This window comes from Mytilus californianus, unplaced genomic scaffold (assembly GCF_021869535.1).
Source record: "Mytilus californianus isolate M0D057914Y unplaced genomic scaffold, xbMytCali1.0.p SCAF_8, whole genome shotgun sequence".
Taxonomy (NCBI): Eukaryota; Metazoa; Mollusca; class Bivalvia; order Mytilida; family Mytilidae; genus Mytilus; species Mytilus californianus.
The window spans coordinates 112511555-112530383 of record NW_026262734.1 but is presented as its reverse complement, the minus strand read 5'-3'; the positions used below and the strand labels follow the sequence as shown (position 1 = coordinate 112530383).

Genomic DNA, 18829 nt, shown 5'->3' with positions numbered 1-18829 from the left:
TAGCCGATCCATCATCCAAGATGGCCGCCAGCGGGGGACTTAGTTTAACATAGGACCCTATGGGAAATACATAAAAATGTCTTCTTTTAGAGAACCACTGAATGGAATGGAACCAAACATGGCTTGAATGTTCCTTATGAGATGCTGACCAAGTGTTGTTTCTTTGCAGTCGGTCCATCTTCCAAGATGGCCGCCAGCGGGGGACTTAGTTTAACATAGGACCCTATGGGAAATACATACAAATGTCTTCTTTTAGAGAACCACTGAATGGAATGAAACCAAACATGGCATGAATGTTCCTTATGAGGTGCTGACCAAGTGTTGTTACTTTGCAGTCGGTCCATCATCCAAGATGGCCGACAGCAGGGGACTTAGTTTAACATAGGACCCTACGGGAAATACATACAAATGTCTTCTTTTAGAGAACCACTGAATGGAATGAAACCAAACATGGCATGAATGTTCCTTATGAGGTGCTGACCAAGTGTTGTTACTTTGCAGTCGGTCCATCATCCAAGATGGCCGACAGCAGGGGACTTAGTTTAACAAAGGACCTATGGGAAATACATACAAATGTCTTCTTTTAGAGAACCACTGAATGGAATGAAACCAAACATGGCATGAATCTTCCTTATGAGATGCTGACCAAGTGTTGTTACTTTGTAGCCGATCCATCATCCAAGATGGCCGCCAGCGGGGGACTTAGTTTTACATATGACCCTTTGGGAAATACATAAAAATGTCTTCTTTTAGAGAACCAATAAATGGAATGGAACCAAACATGGCATGAATGTTCCTTATGAGATGTTGACCAAGTGTTGTTATGTTGCAGCCAATCCATCATCCAAGATGGCCGACAGCGGGGGACTTAGTTTAACATAGGACCCTATGGGAAATACATACAATTATCTTCTTTTAGAGAACCACTGAATGGAATGGAACCAAACATGGCATGAATGTTCCTTATGAGTTGCTGACCAAGTGTTGTTAGTTTGCAGTTGATCCATTATCCAAGATGGCCGCTAGGGGGAGGGGCTTAGTTTAACATAGGACCCTATGGGAAATACATACAAATGTCTTCTTTTAGAGTACCACTGAATGGAATGAAACCAAACATGGCATGAATGTTCCTTATGAAGTGCTGACCAAGTGTTGCTACTTTGTTGCCGATTTACTGTTCAAGATGGCCACCAGGATATTTTATTAAATAACGGGACCAATATTAATCAAAATTTGGCCTCAATCATTATTTGGGTATCTGTTATGATTTTTATCTATCTTTACATGATTTCTAAAACCAAAGTAGAGTCAGGTGAGCGACACAGGCTCTTGAGAGGCTCTAGTTTATCATGTGAAAAATCTTGCAATAATAGAAACATGGTAAAATTTTCTGAATATAAGTTTGAGTTATTTCCCTTACCACAAATCAATTATGTAGGTTATGTAAAGACCTGACAGTATGATACTTAATATATGATCAGGTATATGAAAAAGATGGTTCACAATAAAAATATACTTAAAACTGTTTGGTTGTTAAAATCAAACCAACAACATTTCCTTAAAAGACAATCTTTTCTTTGTGTATCTATGGACCTGAGACTTTTGATTACACTTTCAATACTGTTCTATTTGAACCAAACAGACTGCCAAAGAATTCTAAAAAGTTATTTCATTTTGATAAAATTTGCCTTAAAAGACATCTAGTATACTCTTATATTCTGTAAGTACATGTGTTTTTCTCAGCTATAAGATTATCCACAGACTGAACAACCTGTAGAGGGTATAGCACATCTTACACACAGAGTACCCAACTCGTAATAACTAACCAATCAAAAAGAAATCAATTATGTACTTCCGATTTTGAACAGCTTATTAACAGTGCAGCTGCTAGCTTTATAGCACTTGTTTTAGTATTTTGTAAGATTTATTACTCTGAGTTAATGACAATCGGCCAACGTTAACCAGACAAAGTTAGTTATTGAGTAATTTTGTCGAATTGACGAAGCAGTTATCCAATAAGGTGTACAGACAAGTCAGTGATATTTCAGTAGGTTTTAATTACTTCTATGTGTAATTCTCTGAGAATATAATTAAGTAACAAGATAATTGGACAGAACAATACCTCAAGGGGAAGTCACAGATTGATTGGTATGGGTCACAATGAGGACATGTAATTCTATCTGAAAACGTTCTGTTTGAGATGATTTGCTGAAAAATACAACTTGATTTGCCTGCTGCTCTCTATATTTAATCATTATTTTACATGTTGTTTTCAACATGTATTCATAAGCCAGCAGTCTACTTTAGAAAGATCTTTTCATTCTTTTGTAAAGAATATAAAAGAGTAAGAGTCTTATGAACTCATAAGATGGAAGACTGTGAATATATATTGACCACTTATGTAACCAAGTTAACAATGAAAATAAAACAAAAGAAACAGTTAGGGATCCCTTCATAAATAAAACAAAACAAGCAAGAAGTTAGGTATCCCTTCATAAATAAAACAATTCAAACAAGCAGTTAGGGATTCCTTCATAAATAAAACAATTCAAACAAGCAGTTAGGGATCCCTTCATAAATAAAACAATTCAAACAAGCAGTTAAGGATCCCTTCATAGATAAAACTATTCAAACAAGCAGTTAGGGATCCCTTCATAAATAAAATAAACAAAACAAAACAAACACGTAGTAAGGGATCCCTTCATAAATATAACAAAACAAGCAAGCAGTTAGGGATCCCTTCATAAAAAAACAGAACAAACAAGCAGTTAGGGATCCCTCCATAAATAAAACAAAACAAACAAGCAGTTAGGGATCCCTTCATAAATAAAACAAAACAAACAAGCAGTTAGGGATCCCTTCATAAACAAAACAAAACAAACAAGTAGTAAGGGATCCCTTCATAAATATAACAAAACAAGCAAGCAGTTAGGGATCCCTTCATAAATAAAGCAAAACAAACAAGCAGATAGGGATCCCTTCATAAATAAAACAAAACAAACAAGCAGTTAGGGATCCCTTCATAAATAAAACAAAACAAACAAGCAGTTAGGGATCCCTTCATAAACAAAACAAAACAAATAAGTAGTAAGGGATCCCTTCATAAATATAACAAAACAAGCAAGCAGTTAGGGATCCCTTCATAAATAAAACACAACACACAAAACAGTTAAGGATCCCTTCATAGCCAGTATACCCTTTACTCTCTTACAAGGATAAACTCTTTTGGTAAGTTTTCCACAAATGGGGGATTCCACTAGCAGAATTTAACAAAAAGGGTTTTTTCTCATTGTTAAAGGCTGTACGGTTGCCTATAATTGCTTACATCCACTTCATTTGAACTTTGGTGGATAGTTGTCTCATTGGCAATCATACCACATCTGCTTATTTTTATAAACTTTCTCTGGGCAATTTATGTCTTCCACAAATGACAATCAAAGTAATAATAGGATGGAAGAGTGCATATATCTCTATATAACATGTATAATGTACTGCAGGATCCATTTTAATTAAATTTCATTAAACTTTGATGAGCCGAATTACCTCTGATGAAATATCATTAACTGGAAACAAGTCGAGTTATTTATGGTCTGGCTGATAACCCATTTTTCAATGAAATCGTAAAAATTTGTCCATTAGTATTCTAAAACTGTTTGCCTCATCAGTATTCCTGGAGATATCATGTAGGTTTATATCCAAATGATCATTTTTTCCATGGCAACTATTTATGTTTGTACTTTAGCATATAGAAGATGTATTTCCAAATATATTCAATTTTTATTCCTTGTAGAATTTATTAGAAAGAAAAAAATATATGTAATTTTGATGTAATGAGATTGGGTCTTGTATTTTATTAGAAATAACTTTAAGTACACAATTTTATATCTGTAAATGTCATAGGATTAATTTTGACTATGAGTGACAGTAGGGCATTTAAATGATGTTTCTGATATTTACAAACATCAAACCAACAACGATATCAAGAGGTCAAAACATGGTCTTCCATAATTGACAGATGTCAAGTCAAGAGGTCAAAACATGGTCTTCAACAATTGACAGATGTCAAGTCAAGAGGTCAAAACATGGTCTTCAACAGTTGACAGATGTCAAGTCAAGAGGTCAAAACATGGTCTTCAACAATTGACAGATGTCAAGTCAAGAGGTCAAAACATGGTCTTCAACAATTGACAGATGTCTAGTCAAGATGTCAATAAATTAAATACTGTAGATTCATTTATTTTCGTGGGTACCAATTTTCGTGGATTGAAGAATACTTGCATTTTCATGGATATTTGATTTCGTGGTTTTACCAAAGTCTGCATATAAGACTATAGGAAATTTGTTATTCATTGAACATTTAATTTCGTGGTTCACCTATAACAATGAAATCCACGAAAATTGGTATCCCACGAATAATGATGAATCCAAAGATTTGCCATCAATATTGATAAGTGTTTGTAGCAACAAATCTCAAAGTCCTTAAACATTCACTGATAAAGGTTGAAAGGGACATTGACACATTGTTAATGCAGACTTTTTGTAAAACTTTAAAATATTCTCCTGTAATGGAAGGATATCATAAGTATTTCTTTAATTTTCAATATAAAAAGGTCATAGGTAAAAAGTGTTTGAGGTCACTGTTTGAAAGATATTGTTGGGTCACTGTGAATATAATCTAATGTGTCAGCTGGTAGGAAGTCCTTCAATTAATCTAAAGATATTGAATATGTTTTGTATTCCTCAATGGCATTGGAACTTTTATTCAATTTTCTTTTATAATAATAAGAGAATAATAAAAATGTTGCTATCTGCATTAAGTTTGAGTGTGTATTTATCAGCATGACTTTATATTTCGAGATAATGTGACTTCTAAGTTTGTTACAATGCTTTAATCGATTAGGACGAAATTAAAATATATTAAGTGTTTGTTTCTATTATATTGTATTGATTTTCTTATGGTTTGAGACAGAATATTAAGAATGTCTTTTTTCGTCTCAACTTTTAAAGAAATTATGGAACTTCCAAAGTGGAGATATTCTAAGTGAAAAGAACATGTTTTCCGATACTTTTCATTTTCAGGTGTCAGTTTTGTTGACAAGAGAATTAAGAAAGGTTGGTCTTGGAAAATGTTCAAATTTCTGTTGCTATGTGAATTAAAATTGGCTATTAACATTGTCAAAAATATGTCATAATTCTAAGCCAGATAAAAAACTTAAACAGATTGAATGATTTGATTTCCGATTATTTTCTGTTAGTGCACAAAGAGCAATATCTTCAGTTTTGTGTTCAAATGTTACTAGAAAATAACCAGATTATTTTACATAGTTATGTACATTTGTAAGGCATATGATCCATGCAGACCTGCTAATAGTTATGTACATTTGTAAGGCATATGATCCATGCAGACCTGCTAATAGTTATGTACATTTGTAAGGCATATGATCCATGCAGACCTGCTAACTGTCACAAATTATTGGGGATTTCCCCCATGAGAAGTATTGAACTGAATTTTGAAATTCTTTATTACATAAACTGAACACCTCAAAACAGGCATTCAAATGAGTTAAAGCAGGTGTTTAAGCACATATATACTCATTCAAAATATCAGTTTAATTGAGGTCTGGAGCTGGCATGTCAGTAACTGCTAGTAGTCTGTTGTTATTATGTATTATTGTCATTTTGTTTATTTTCTTTTGTTTCCTATTCTGACATCGGACTCAGACTTCTCTTATACTGAGTTTTACTGTACGTACTGTTGTGCGTTTGTTTTTTCTACATTGGCTAGAGGTATAGGGGGGGGGGGGGGTTGAGATCTCAAAAAACATGTTTAACCCCGCCGCATTTTTGCGCCTGTCCCAAGTCAAAAGCCTCTGGCCTTTGTTAGTCTTGTATCATTTTTAATTTTAGTTTCCTGTGTATAATTTGGAGTTTAGTATGACGTCCATTATCACTGAACTAGTATACATATTTGTTTAGGGGCCAGTTGAGGGACGCCTTCGGGTGTGGGAGTTTCTCGCTGCATTGAAGTCCCATTGGTGGCCTTCAGCTGTTGTCTGCTCTATGGTCGGGCTGTTGTCTCTTTGACACATTCCCCATTTCCATTCTCAATTTCATTTTAATTTTATAAAGTATTGATTTAAAACACTTACAATGTATGACAATAAAAAAAGAAGCATTAGGTCCTCTTGCCCATAAAATCCCCCATGGAGATTTTGAAAAGTTGACAGGTATGTCCTTGTGAAAATGTTAAGTACATGTAAAATATTCACAGTATAGTGACATCAATCTGCTAAAACTTGTAGTTAGGTATGAGGTTTTACTCTGTGTAGTTAGGTATGAGGTTTTACTCTGTGTTGTTAGGTATGAGGTTTTACTCTGTGTTGTTAGGTATGAGGTTTTACTCTGTGTAGTTAGCTATGAGGTATATTACTCTGTGTTGTTAGGTTTGAGGTTTTACTCTGTGTTGTTAGGTATGGGGTTTTACTCTTTAATGTTAGGTATGAGGTTTTACTCTGTTTTGTTAGGTATGAGGTTTTACTCTGTGTTGTTAGGTATAAGGTATTACTCTGTGTTGTTAGGTATGAGGTTTTACTCTGTGTTGTTAGGTATAAGGTATTACTCTGTGTTGTTAGGTATGAGGTATTACTCTGTGTTGTTATAGGTATGAGGTTTTACTCTGTGTTGTTAGGTATGAGGTTTTACTGTGTTGTTAGGTATGAGGTATATTACTCTGTGTTAGGTATGAGGTATTACTCTGTGTTGTTAGGTATGAGGTTTTACTCTGTGTTGTTAGGTATGAGGTTTTACTGTGTTGTTAGGTATGAGGTATATTACTCTGTGTTGTTAGGTATGAGGTTTTACTCTGTGTTGTTAGGTATGAGGTTTTACTCTGTGTTGTTAGGTATTATGTTTTACTCTGTGTTGTTAAGTATGAGGTTTTACTCTGTGTTGTTAGGTATGAGGTTTTACTGTGTGTTTGGTATGAGGTTTTACTCAGTGTTGTTAGGTATGAGGTTTTACTCTGTGTCGTTAGGTATGAGGTTTTACTCTGTTGTTAGGTATGAGGTATATTACTCTGTGTTGTTAGGTATGAGGTATATTACTCTGTGTTGTTAGGTGTGAGGTTTTACTCTGTGTTGTTAGGTATGAAGTTTTGCTCTGTGTTGTTAGGTATGAGGTTTTACTGTGTTGTTAGGTATGAGGTATATTACTCTGTGTTGTTAGGTATGAGGTATATTACTCTGTGTTGTTAGGTATGAGGTTTTACTCTGTGTTGTTAGGTATGAGGTTTTACTCTGTGTTGTTTGGTATAAGGTATTACTCTGTGTTGTTAGGTATGAGGTTTTACTCTTTGTTGTTAGGTATAAGGTATTACTTTGTGTTGTTAGGTATGAGGTATTACTCTGTGTTGTTAGGTTTGAGGTTTTACTCTGTGTTGTTATAGGTATGAGGTTTTACTCTGTGTTGTTAGGTATGATGTTTTACTGTGTTGTTAGGTATGAGGTATATTACTCTGTGTTGTTAGGTATGAGGTTTTACTCTGTGTTGTTAGGTATGAGGTATTACTCTGTGTTGTAATGTATGAGGTTTTACTCTTTGTTGTTAGGTATGAGGTTTTACTCTTTGTTGTTAGGTATAAGGTATTACTCTGTGTTGTTAGGTATAAGGTATTACTCTGTGTTGTTAGGTATGAGGTTTAACTCTTTGTTGTTAGGTATGAGGTTTTACTCTGTGTTGTTAGGTATGAGGTATTACTCTGTGTTGTAATGTATGAGGTTTTACTCTTTGTTGTTATGTACGAGGTTTTACTCTTTGTTGTTAGGTTTGAGGTTTTACTCTGTGTTGTTAGGTATAAGGTATTACTCTGTGTTGTTAGGTATGAGGTTTTACTCTTTGTTGTTAGGTATGAGGTTTTACTCTGTGTTGTTAGGTATGAGGTATTACTCTGTGTTGTTAGGTATAAGGTATTACTCTGTGTTGTTATGTATGAGGTTTTACTCTTTGTTGTTAGGTATGAGGTTTTACTCTTTGTTGTTAGGTATGAGGTTTTACTCTGTGTTGTTAGGTATAAGGTATTACTCTGTGTTGTAATGTATGAGGTTTTACTCTGTGTTGTTAGGTTTGAGGTTGAAACTTACAGTTACTTAAGATGAAGAGCAGCAGTAGAAATGCAGTTCCTTTGCTTTGTTGCTGTTTTTAAGCAATTTTGTTCACAGCATAGCCGACAATGTGTGCTGACTTTGCTTTTGCTGCCATCAATCAATCAGTCCTTTGGTTTGGGTGTGTCAACTTGCTTTTGGTTTGTCAAGTGGGTCAATTTATTTTGAGTTATGAATTGCCCTAATAATTTTTTTTTCTTATCATGTTATGACTTCTCATAGTTGAGGAAGGTAGAAGGGCCAACTAACCTTGTGATGAGTTATAAAAGTTATCATTGGTACGGAACATCCATTTTTGCCTCAAGTGTGGAGGTTATTGGTTAAATGGCTAGCTGGTTCCAATTGATATTCTTTCCTTTGTACTCAACATATAGGAGTAAAAGCAGTATTGAAGAGGTTCTAATCAAAATAATATGTTCTGAACCTCTAATTGGTGACAGGTTCTTTCGTATTCATTGACTTGCACCTTATGATGGACTCATTGTAATAATCTAAACCATGCCTTGTACTGATACCTGGGAAATTTTTGTTAGGTAATAAAATAAATAAGAAAATAAAATTTAGTGAATAGGTTTAACCCATGAATCACAAAAGCTAATTAAGAATTCTTTATGTCACCACTCAATTACATTTAATGATGTTTGATTAAAATATCTTCAGTTTCATCTGATATTGTTTTAATGTTTGTAAAAATTCCTGTCTGGGACAATGTCCTACTGAATACAATAGTCTAACCAGACTTAATCTCCTATCAATCTCTATAAAAGAGTTGTAGTGACTTCATTGTGATTAGATATTGATCTTGGTCCCTGAAACACTTGGATTGTTGCAATCATAATTCTTATGAATGTTGCCATTCATATATTCCCTCATTAATTGAGAGTAATGGATAGCTAATGTATAATTTATTTAAAATTCACATTAAGATGAATAATTTAAACAATTCAAAGCTGAAAACTACCAGATTAATACGAACAAAAATGATTAGCTAAGGAATGATGGGGTATGTAAATGTAGGACTCGGAGATGGGATAGCGACACTGAAGTGCGATGGTCATGCTGAAGTGTGATGGTCCACGCTGAAGTGTGATGTTACTTTCGCTGATGTGCAATGGTCTATAAGACCTGTGATGGCACGTTAAAAATCTACAGATGTCAAATTATTATGAGAGTTCGATTTTTTTATTAGTTATTATATAAATACCAAACAATATATTCTCCAGTTGCAGATAACCATCTCACTCCTTGTTCTCATTTACAGCAGCCATATAATTTTTTTGGATATTTTTTTTTCGGTTTTGACTATAACCCAAGTAGTACATGCGTTTCAAACAACTACCTCGTTTTTCAGTCATTGCAATTAGTACTGGTTTTAAAGGAAAATAATCTTTGTATGTAGCGTCTACAGTGGTCAGTATCTGAACAATTGTATGAACTATTGCTTTTTTGGCTGAAGCTATTTACAAATTACACTACAATGCTACAGATGGGACAGGAAGCGCATTGACTATTTATCATAGTTTATGTAATCCATGGCACTTCAGCATTACCACAATCGCACTTCTGTGTAGCTATCAAGAAGATAGCGTCACAATCCCACCATCGCACTTCAGCGTCAAACCATTGCATTTCAGTGTGACCATCGTGGATTGGAGTACCATCACAGTTCAGTGTGACCATCGTGGATTGGAGTACCATCACAGTTCAGTGTGACCATCGTGGATTGGAGTACCATCACAGTTCAGTGTGACCATCGTGGACTGGAGTACCATCACACTTCAGTGTGACCATCGTGGATTGGAGTACCATCACAGTTCAGTGTGACCATCGTGGATTGGAGTACCATCACACTTCAGTGTGACCATCGTGGATTGGAGTACCATCACAGTTCAGTGTGACCATCGTGGATTGGAGTACCATCACAGTTCAGTGTGACCATCGTGGATTGGAGTACCATCACAGTTCAGTGTGACCATCGTGGATTGGAGTACCATCGTGGATTGGAGTACCATCACACTTCAGTGTGACCATCGTGGATTGGAGTATCATCACAGTTCAGAGTCCTACATAAATAAATGAAAACATTTCATATTATTGTAAGCAGTATATGACTTAATTATGCGAATTAAAATCATAGATTTTGGATCTGCTTTTTTTTTTAGATAAATTGATATCAGCTGAATTGATTTGAATGAATACAGTTCTATGTATTTTTAGTCCCCTACCGACAAAGTCGAAGGGGACTTTAGGTTTGCACTCCGTCCGTCTGTCTGTCTGTCCTTCTGTCAGTCCGGCAAATCAGCTTTCCACACTTTTTTTCTTCGTTCTTGAAGATATTGATTTGATATTTGGTATATAGTTTTATCATGAAAAAAAGTTATAGATCAAATTCAAATTTTGTTCCAGTCTGATATTTTAATCCAGAGTTATGGACCATAACTCTGGACCATATCTAATGTTAGAGTACTATGTTAAACCATATTTCTGTACAAAGGGAGATAACTAATTTTTTTAAAGACATTCTTTGTTTAATTATTTGAAGAATTTTTTGGCAGGTTTGTTAGTTATTTAGTATAAATTAATTTTCTGAATGCTATATACATAAAAAAAAAATGTGAAGAGAAAACCTTTAATTAGATAATAATCTATTCTTATTATGTATATATTTCAATACATTACATTGTGTAGATAAAAGTTGTTGACATTTTATAGATAAGTTACAAATCTATATTAGTTTGTGACAAATGAAAGAAAAATATTTGGAACTATTAATTATATTTGATTATAATTTGAAAATAGATATACACTGTATTACATCATATCTAATTTTAGAGAACTATTAATCATATCTAATGTTTTTTTTCATCATGCTTATATGATATTGATTGATAATTGGTATATAGTTTTATCATGACAAGTTACAGATCAAGTTCAAATTTTTGTTTCGGTCTAATAATTTTGTGAAGAGTTATGGTCCTTGGACTTGAAAAATTCACTCATATAATCAGTTTTCCACACTGTTTTTAGTCATGCTTGAAGATATTGACATGATATTTACTTTTTGTTTACACCATGACAAAGTTATAGAACAAGTTAGCATTTTGTTCCAGTATAATGAATTTTTACCCAGTAGGGGACTATGTATTGCCATGCAATACTCTCAGAATGCTTGTTTTTAATGATAAAACAATTTCGATGCATATTCTAATTGTCTATATAGAATGCTGATGGCACTGGGATAAGTCCCAACTATAATTCTAACCATTTACAGTTTTATATGTTAACAAGAAAACATTACTCTTAATTCCAAACAAGTGCTGCTTAAGTCTCTGCAGTAATGGAAACGATGTATAAGGACAAAATAATACCTTATACTAATTCTAGAATCAATAATTTCTTATCAAGATTAGAAGTGCATTTATTTTTTTCATTGGCTAATCCTCTCCCAGGATTGTTTCAGAAGGTCATATTCATTATAAGGATGTGACATACGTTTTACATGGATGGCAAGCTGTCAATCTATTTTGTGTTTTATCCCTGTCCCAGCTTAACTTTTGCGTGATTTGAATTAAAGTGAAATATTTGTTGCTGATTTTATATTTTTTCTCATTGCTTGGCATTTGTCAGCGTTTGTTAACTATCACAAAAATCTTCTCTCTGAATTAGTTCAGGGACAAATTTAATCAAACATGGCCATTTCATCATTGGGGTATCTTATTTAAAAAAATGTGTCCAATGACCCTGTCTGCCAACTAACATGGCCAACATTGCTAAAAATAGAACACTGGGGTTAAATGCAAGATTTGTTTTTAGTCCCCATTCGACTCCTTGGTAGGGGACTAGTATGATGAAGTCAAAGAGGACTTTAGCTTTGCACCCGGTCTGTCTGTCTGTCTGTCTGTCCTGCAAATCAGTTTTCCACACTTTTTTCTTCATGCTTGAAGATATTGATTTGATATTTGGTGTATTCTTTTATCATGAAAATTTACAGATCAAGTTCGAATTTTGTTTGGGTCTGATGATTTTGTGCAGAGTTATGGTCCTTTGACTTAGAAAATTCACTAAAATAATCAGTTTTCCACACTTTTTTTTTGTCATTCTTGAAGATATTGATTTTATAATTGGTATAAAGTTTTATCATGACAAGTTACAGTTCAAGTTTGAATTTTGTTCTGGTCTGATGATTTTGTGGAGAGTTATGACCTTCCTAAAATGGACTTAGAAAATTCACTCAAATAATCAGTTTTCCACACTTTTTTGTCATGCTTGAAGATATTGATTTGAAAATTGGTATAAAGTTTTATCATGACAAGTTACAGTTCAAGTTTGAATTTTGTTCTGGTCTGATGATTTTGTGCAGAGTTATGACTGTCCTTGGACTTAGAAAATTCACTCAAATAATCAGTTTTCCACACTTTTTTGTCATGCTTGAAGATATTGATTTGAAAATTGGTATAAAGTTTTATCATGACAAGTTACAGATCAAGTTCAAATTTTGTTCCGGTCTGATGATTTTGTGCAGAGGTATGGTCCTTGGACTTAGAAAATTCACTAAAATAATCAGTTTTCCACACCTTTTTTTGTCATTCTTGAAGATATTGATTTGAAAATTGGTATAAAGTTTTATCATGACAAGTTACAGATCAAGTTCAAATTTTGTTCCGGTCTGATGATTTTGTGCAGAGTTATGGTCCTTGGACTTAGAAAATTCACTAAAATAATCAGTTTTCCACACTTTTTTTTGTCATTCTTGAAGATATTGATTTTATAATTAGTGTAAAGTTTTATCATGACAAGTTACAGTTCAACTTGGAATTTTGTTCTGGTCTGATGATTTTGTGGAGAGTTATGACTGTCCTTGGACTTAGAAAATTCACTCAAATAATCAGTTTTCCGCACTTTTTTTTTTGGTCATTTTTGAAGATATTGTTTTGATAATTGGTATAAAGTTTTATCATGACAAGTGACAGTTCAAGTTTGAATTCTGTTCTGGTCTGATGATTTTGTGCAGAGTTATGGTCCTTGGACTTATAAAATTCACTAAAATGATCAGTTTTCCGCACTTTTTTTTTGGTCATTTTTGAAGATATTGTTTTGATAATTGGTATAAAGTTTTATCATGACAAGTGACAATTCAAGTTTGAATTCTGTTCTGGTCTGATGATTTTGTGGAGAGTTATGACCTTCCTAAAATGGACTTAGAAAATTCACTCAAATAATCAGTTTTCCACACTTTTTTGTCATGCTTGAAGATATTGATTTGAAAATTGGTATAAAGTTTTATCATGACAAGTTACAGTTCAAGTTTGAATTTTGTTCTGGTCTGATGATTTTGTGGAGAGTTATGACTGTCCTTGGACTTAGAAAATTCACTCAAATAATCAGTTTTCCACACTTTTTTGTCATGCTTGAAGATATTGATTTGAAAATTGGTATAAAGTTTTCTCATGACAAGTTACAGTTCAAATTTGAATTTTGTTCTGGTCTGATGATTTTGTGGAGAGTTATGACTGTCCTTGGACTTAGAAAATTCACTCAAATAATCAGTTTTCCACACTTTTTTGTCATGCTTGAAGATATTGATTTGAAAATTGGTATAAAGTTTTATCATGACAAGTTACAGATCAAGTTCAAATTTTGTTCCGGTCTGATGATTTTGTGCAGAATTATGGTCCTTGGACTTATAAAATTCACTAAAATAATCAGTTTTCCGAACTTTTTTTTTGGTCATTTTTGAAGATATTGTTTTGATAATTGGTATAAAGTTTTATCATGACAAGTGACAGTTCAAGTTTGAATTCTGTTCTGGTCTGATGATTTTGTGCAGAGTTATGGTCCTTGGACTTACAAAATTCACTCAAATAATCAGTTTTCAACACTTTTTTTCGTCATGCTTGAAGATATTGACTTGATATTTGTTATATAGTTTACACCATGACAAGTTATAGATCAAGTTAGAATTTTGTTCCAATACAATGAATTTTTAACTGGTAGTGGACTATGTATTGCCATGCAATACTCACAGAATGCTTGTTTATCTTGAAAACCACTATAAATAGAGAAAATCTGACAGAGGCAGACTTGTTATGATAGTTATTGCCCTTTAAGGATGAAATTTACTAACTTTTTTTTCAGATTTCCCTATTATCTTGAAAACTATATTAGATAGAGAGAACCTTGAAATGGCAAAAATGATCAGCAAGACAAAATCATCTACATATATTAGTCAACATGTTTAATGTTAATGTCTGTTAACTTATCGACTACATCATTTGGATAAGGGTCATATAACTCTTTAGAAACAAGACAAAAAGGCGAAAAAAACTGAAGAGAAACATTATTTTTATTAACTTTTCAATTCATTTAATGTGTAATTTTAATCAATATTGATAATCTCATTGAAGGGTCTTTTGAATATTCAACATTTTTATGCCCCACCTACGATAGTAGAGGGCATTCTGTTTTTTGGACTGTGCTTCAGTTCGTTCATTCGTTCGTTTGTCGTCTGTCCCGCTTCAGGTTAAAGTTTTTGGTTAAGGTAGTTTTTGATGAAGTTGAAGTCCAATCAACTTGAAACTTAGTACACATGTTCCCTGTGATATGATCTTTTTAAATTTTAATGCCAAATTAGAGTTTTTACCCCAATTTCACGGTCCACTGAACATAGAAAATGATAGTGCTTTTTTTTTTTTTATATATATCTGATACTGAATAAATACCATTTTATACATTGCTCTTCTTTTTTTATAAATCAGTGATTAATTTTTTTTTAACTTGGCTTTAAATTTTTAGACCTTTTCATTCTATCCAATTAATGAATTTTTGTCTGTTTTGTAATTTGATTTTGTTTCTTAAAAGTATCAATACATCTAGATTTTCTTAAATCAAACTTAATGTGAAAGGCCATCTTTACTCAAATGTAGAAAATCTTCAGTACGTAACTGTAGATCAAAATATAATAATACATTAATTATATTTATACAAACTTTATATGATTTGTTTCACAATTATTTGCATTTTGAATTTATGAATGGTTACGCTAAGTGATCAGCTTTTGTCTTAATTTGCTCCACTTTGAATGACAAATGTTAAAACCTATATTTTCGGCTTGCAGTAATATCGATAAAAACTGTCAAGTATTTTTCAATTATTGGATATTTTCTTGTAGCAGTAAAGTTCTGCCTTGCTTTGAGAGGTTGGTGTTCAACTGTTGCATAACAGTCTATTAGTTTTGTTATTAGGATAACAGACTGAGTAAAATCTTAAGCCTTTTGAAGTTTTACTAAGCCAGATTGTAAAATTGGTATTAAAGATGATGATGGAAGTGCTATTAAGGTTTGAAGTTGATGAATATTTGTCATAAAATGGCATTGTGTCATTATGGCAAATATTTAATGCAGAAGTCAAACAGAAAATCGTTTTATTTTAAACTCTGATATGAGAAGTTAACTGTGTGTACGATAAAATTTCATGGCTTTTATAACAGAATGAAAATTTTAGCTGTCTGTATATTTAGAAGATTAGGTAAACTTTTTTTAATACTTGCTGACATGACTGATTCTTATTATGTCTGTAAAGAGACTGAGTGCCTCAGGACTGGTGGATTTAGGTGCTAATATATCAAACTCTGAAAAATAACGAAGGATGGGCTATTTAATATTTTATATTTTGAACAACAGATTCTGATCTTGATTTTAAAGCCAACCGACTTTGTTGAAAATTTCAAATTGTGTTTGCTTTGTTCCGTCTGTCGTTAACATTTACTAAAGACAAGACATTCATTCCATCTCAGCACTGCTAATTATCACGTTTTCAATCAATTCAGCGTTCAGTATTTAAAATTACTTTTCATCATGCATTTGACATTAAAGACAGCCTAAAAATATCTGTATATGTCTTTTTAAAATTTCTAATTAGAAAACTGATGTCTTAATAAAAAAAATTTTTTTTATTTTGATTCATCACATAATAGGAATATAGAAGATTTTATGTTCTGAAAGTCTGTCTGCTTGTATCTTTTAATTGATATTCAAAAAGATTAAAATTTATCGATCAATAGTGTCATTGAATAAGACTCGACTGGAAGTGAAGTTCATTAAGTCTAGATCATTTTCATGATTTTAGATTTAGTGTATTCAAAATCGAGAAAGAGCAAATTCCTGAAACTTATTAGAATATTAACTGAACTGAATAATATTTGTATGTATTGATGCTAAATGCTATTCAATACCTACTTCGGTCAATGTGCTATCAAGCAGAAAATAAAAATCCTTCAAGACAAACTTTTTTTGAGTTTGATCAATACAAGGCTTTGAAATATAAGTCTTGAACAATTTCCTGCGGTTTATTAGTACACTGTGGATTTCGTGTTTGTCAAATGACTATAGTGAAACATTGAGAGGAAATAGTGTTGTAATAGTCAAAACCATTTAAAATATCTTAAAATAAATTTCATAGATCTATTGCATGATTGGGTGTAATTTTGTATGTTTCGTCACGGAACTCAGGAAGGATGTGAAACAATAAACCACTTCCATAAATGCATTCCATTTTCTTTGAACTAACTTTTATTCTGAAAGGTTAGAAATTATCTTTTGAACATGGTTCGTTGAATTTGTTTAAAAAAAATTTCTCTTGTGAAAGAAGATTTTAAAGAATCGTTTATGAAGGTATTTAGTTTGCCGTTCTATGCACAGTGTTGCTATTCTTAGATTATGCAGCTGCGTATTTCATCGTTACATTAGCTATAATGTTCTATGGGATTAACTAATACCTGTATATCCGGAGAAATTAAATACAAATATTTTATGGCATGTTGAATAAATGGAAAATTGTTTATAACGGAATGTGCATTAGCAAAAGTATTGAATCTAATGTTTAATAGTATATAACAGGCTATTATTGCAACATTGGTGGTCTGACGGTCATTGGGGAATGGTACTCGACGTGCATATTGGGATTTTGAAAAATAGTTTGATGATTAATGAAGATTAAGTAAAAATTTTCTTCTAGAAAAAGTGCATTGATAATAATAAGAGAACATGTTTCGTTGATTAAACTGAATAAACATGTAGGAGGATTAAAACTGTGTGTTTGTAGCTGACTTTATATTTATATGATGGATTAGGTTGAATTATAACAACTGTATAGGACGTCAGTTCATTGGAAAAAGTATGAAAGTCAAATTTTAAAAAAGTGTTTTTTGAAGGATTATACGGTAAAGAGCTGAATAACATGATGGAAAAAAATTGATTCTGTTGATTTAATTGTTATTCTGACATCTTATTTCAAAATATGAAGTGTAATATTTTCCATTGTCCTAAAAAATGAAATAAATAGTAATTAAAGCCATGTTCTGAGAACTTTGTGGAAAGTTGAATCATAAGAACAATACCGAAGAACATACCGTCAAACCTGTATTGGAAATTCATTCATTTTATATTCAGTAGAAGATGGTGATTAAATCTAGAATGTTTTTTATTATAAATATTTATGGACAATAAATAAGATCCATGACCTGCTGTTTTCAGACTCATTACGGAAGAAATAAGTCAATGAAATTCCATGCCTAGATATTAACTCCAAGGAATCCTTTCTGTCAAGAAAACATTGTTGTGATTTTTTCACCTGGATGACAAATTTAACTTTTAAATGAATTGATTATAACACCGATTGTTTCAATTTGTTGATTAGGGTGAGAGCAAAAGTGATAAAAGTGTAATTATTGTAATGGGAAGGACTTGGAAATTAGACACATATCTATTTTACCCAAGAGACTGTGGTGTTATTGAGAGAGGAGTACAAAGTGTAGATATATCGAAATGCAATTGTATATTTATGTTGAAATATAGCAATAGATTCTGGGTTGTTAATAGTAAACAAGAAGCGATATGCAATGAGTATATCTAATTAGCCTCAGGTTAGATAGCCTTGTATTTGTGAATTCGTCTGCCTAACATTTTATTAATGGAATTGATACGACTATTTTTCAGTTAATTGACTAATTCCTTTTGAAATTGACATAGTTAGGCAAGGATTTCACTTGCTGTTGTTAAAAATAAGCACTAGTGATTTTTTAATATCATTTATTATCGTTCTATTGTGATTATAAAAGTTGCAAACATCGTGAATTATCTTATCTTGTTCAGTGCAACAATTTACTACCCACGTGAGAGAAGTAAGTCGTTGATAATTTGAAAATTTAGATGCATCTGATCAAAATTTGCATAATTTTTTAAATGATAGACATTTTGAGTAAAAATGTCAAACTGACCAAAGTTAATCTGGATTTAGCTGTGAATTTTGTCAGTGCTGGTATTTAGAGGTTTTCAACAGTTTAAAGGTTTCAAATAGAAATTAAAATATAGTGTGACAGCTTCTTCAGTGAAGTTATTCTGGTTGCAGCATTTATTAAAGAATTCACTCTCGATGATATTCACCGAGTTAAAAAATTTTGCATTGCAGTAGGCGACAAAATTAATCATTAAGGATTAGGCCCAGAATGATAAAACAGATTGATTTTTGTATAGTTAAGAAACTAAATAGGAGGATATGCATAGTGTCGTATTGTGGAATATACACTGAGGTGAAAATATGAGTTCTTCTACATTATACACACTTTTTTCGATGGATGTTGGGCGCCATCTCTTCATCCTTAATCTACATGTGGA

General features: G+C 32.6%; 1 protein-coding gene and 1 long non-coding RNA gene across 24 annotated transcripts in view; both read left to right on the top strand.

Moving 5' to 3' along the window:
- Positions 1-18829, top strand: part of LOC127712109 (RIMS-binding protein 2-like) — a 172177-nt gene that overhangs the window by 84274 nt on the left and 69074 nt on the right. The gene's annotated exons all lie outside the window — the stretch shown is intronic.
- LOC127712111 (uncharacterized) lies at positions 6417-7815 on the top strand. 3 transcript variants are annotated; one of them, XR_007986943.1, is made up of 4 exons: positions 6417-6443; positions 6525-6901; positions 7171-7260; positions 7504-7815. It is a non-coding gene; the product is annotated as an uncharacterized LOC127712111 (long non-coding RNA). The 3 variants fall into 3 exon arrangements; XR_007986944.1 differs by having other exon boundaries at positions 6579-6901; positions 7171-7815; XR_007986942.1 differs by having other exon boundaries at positions 7171-7815.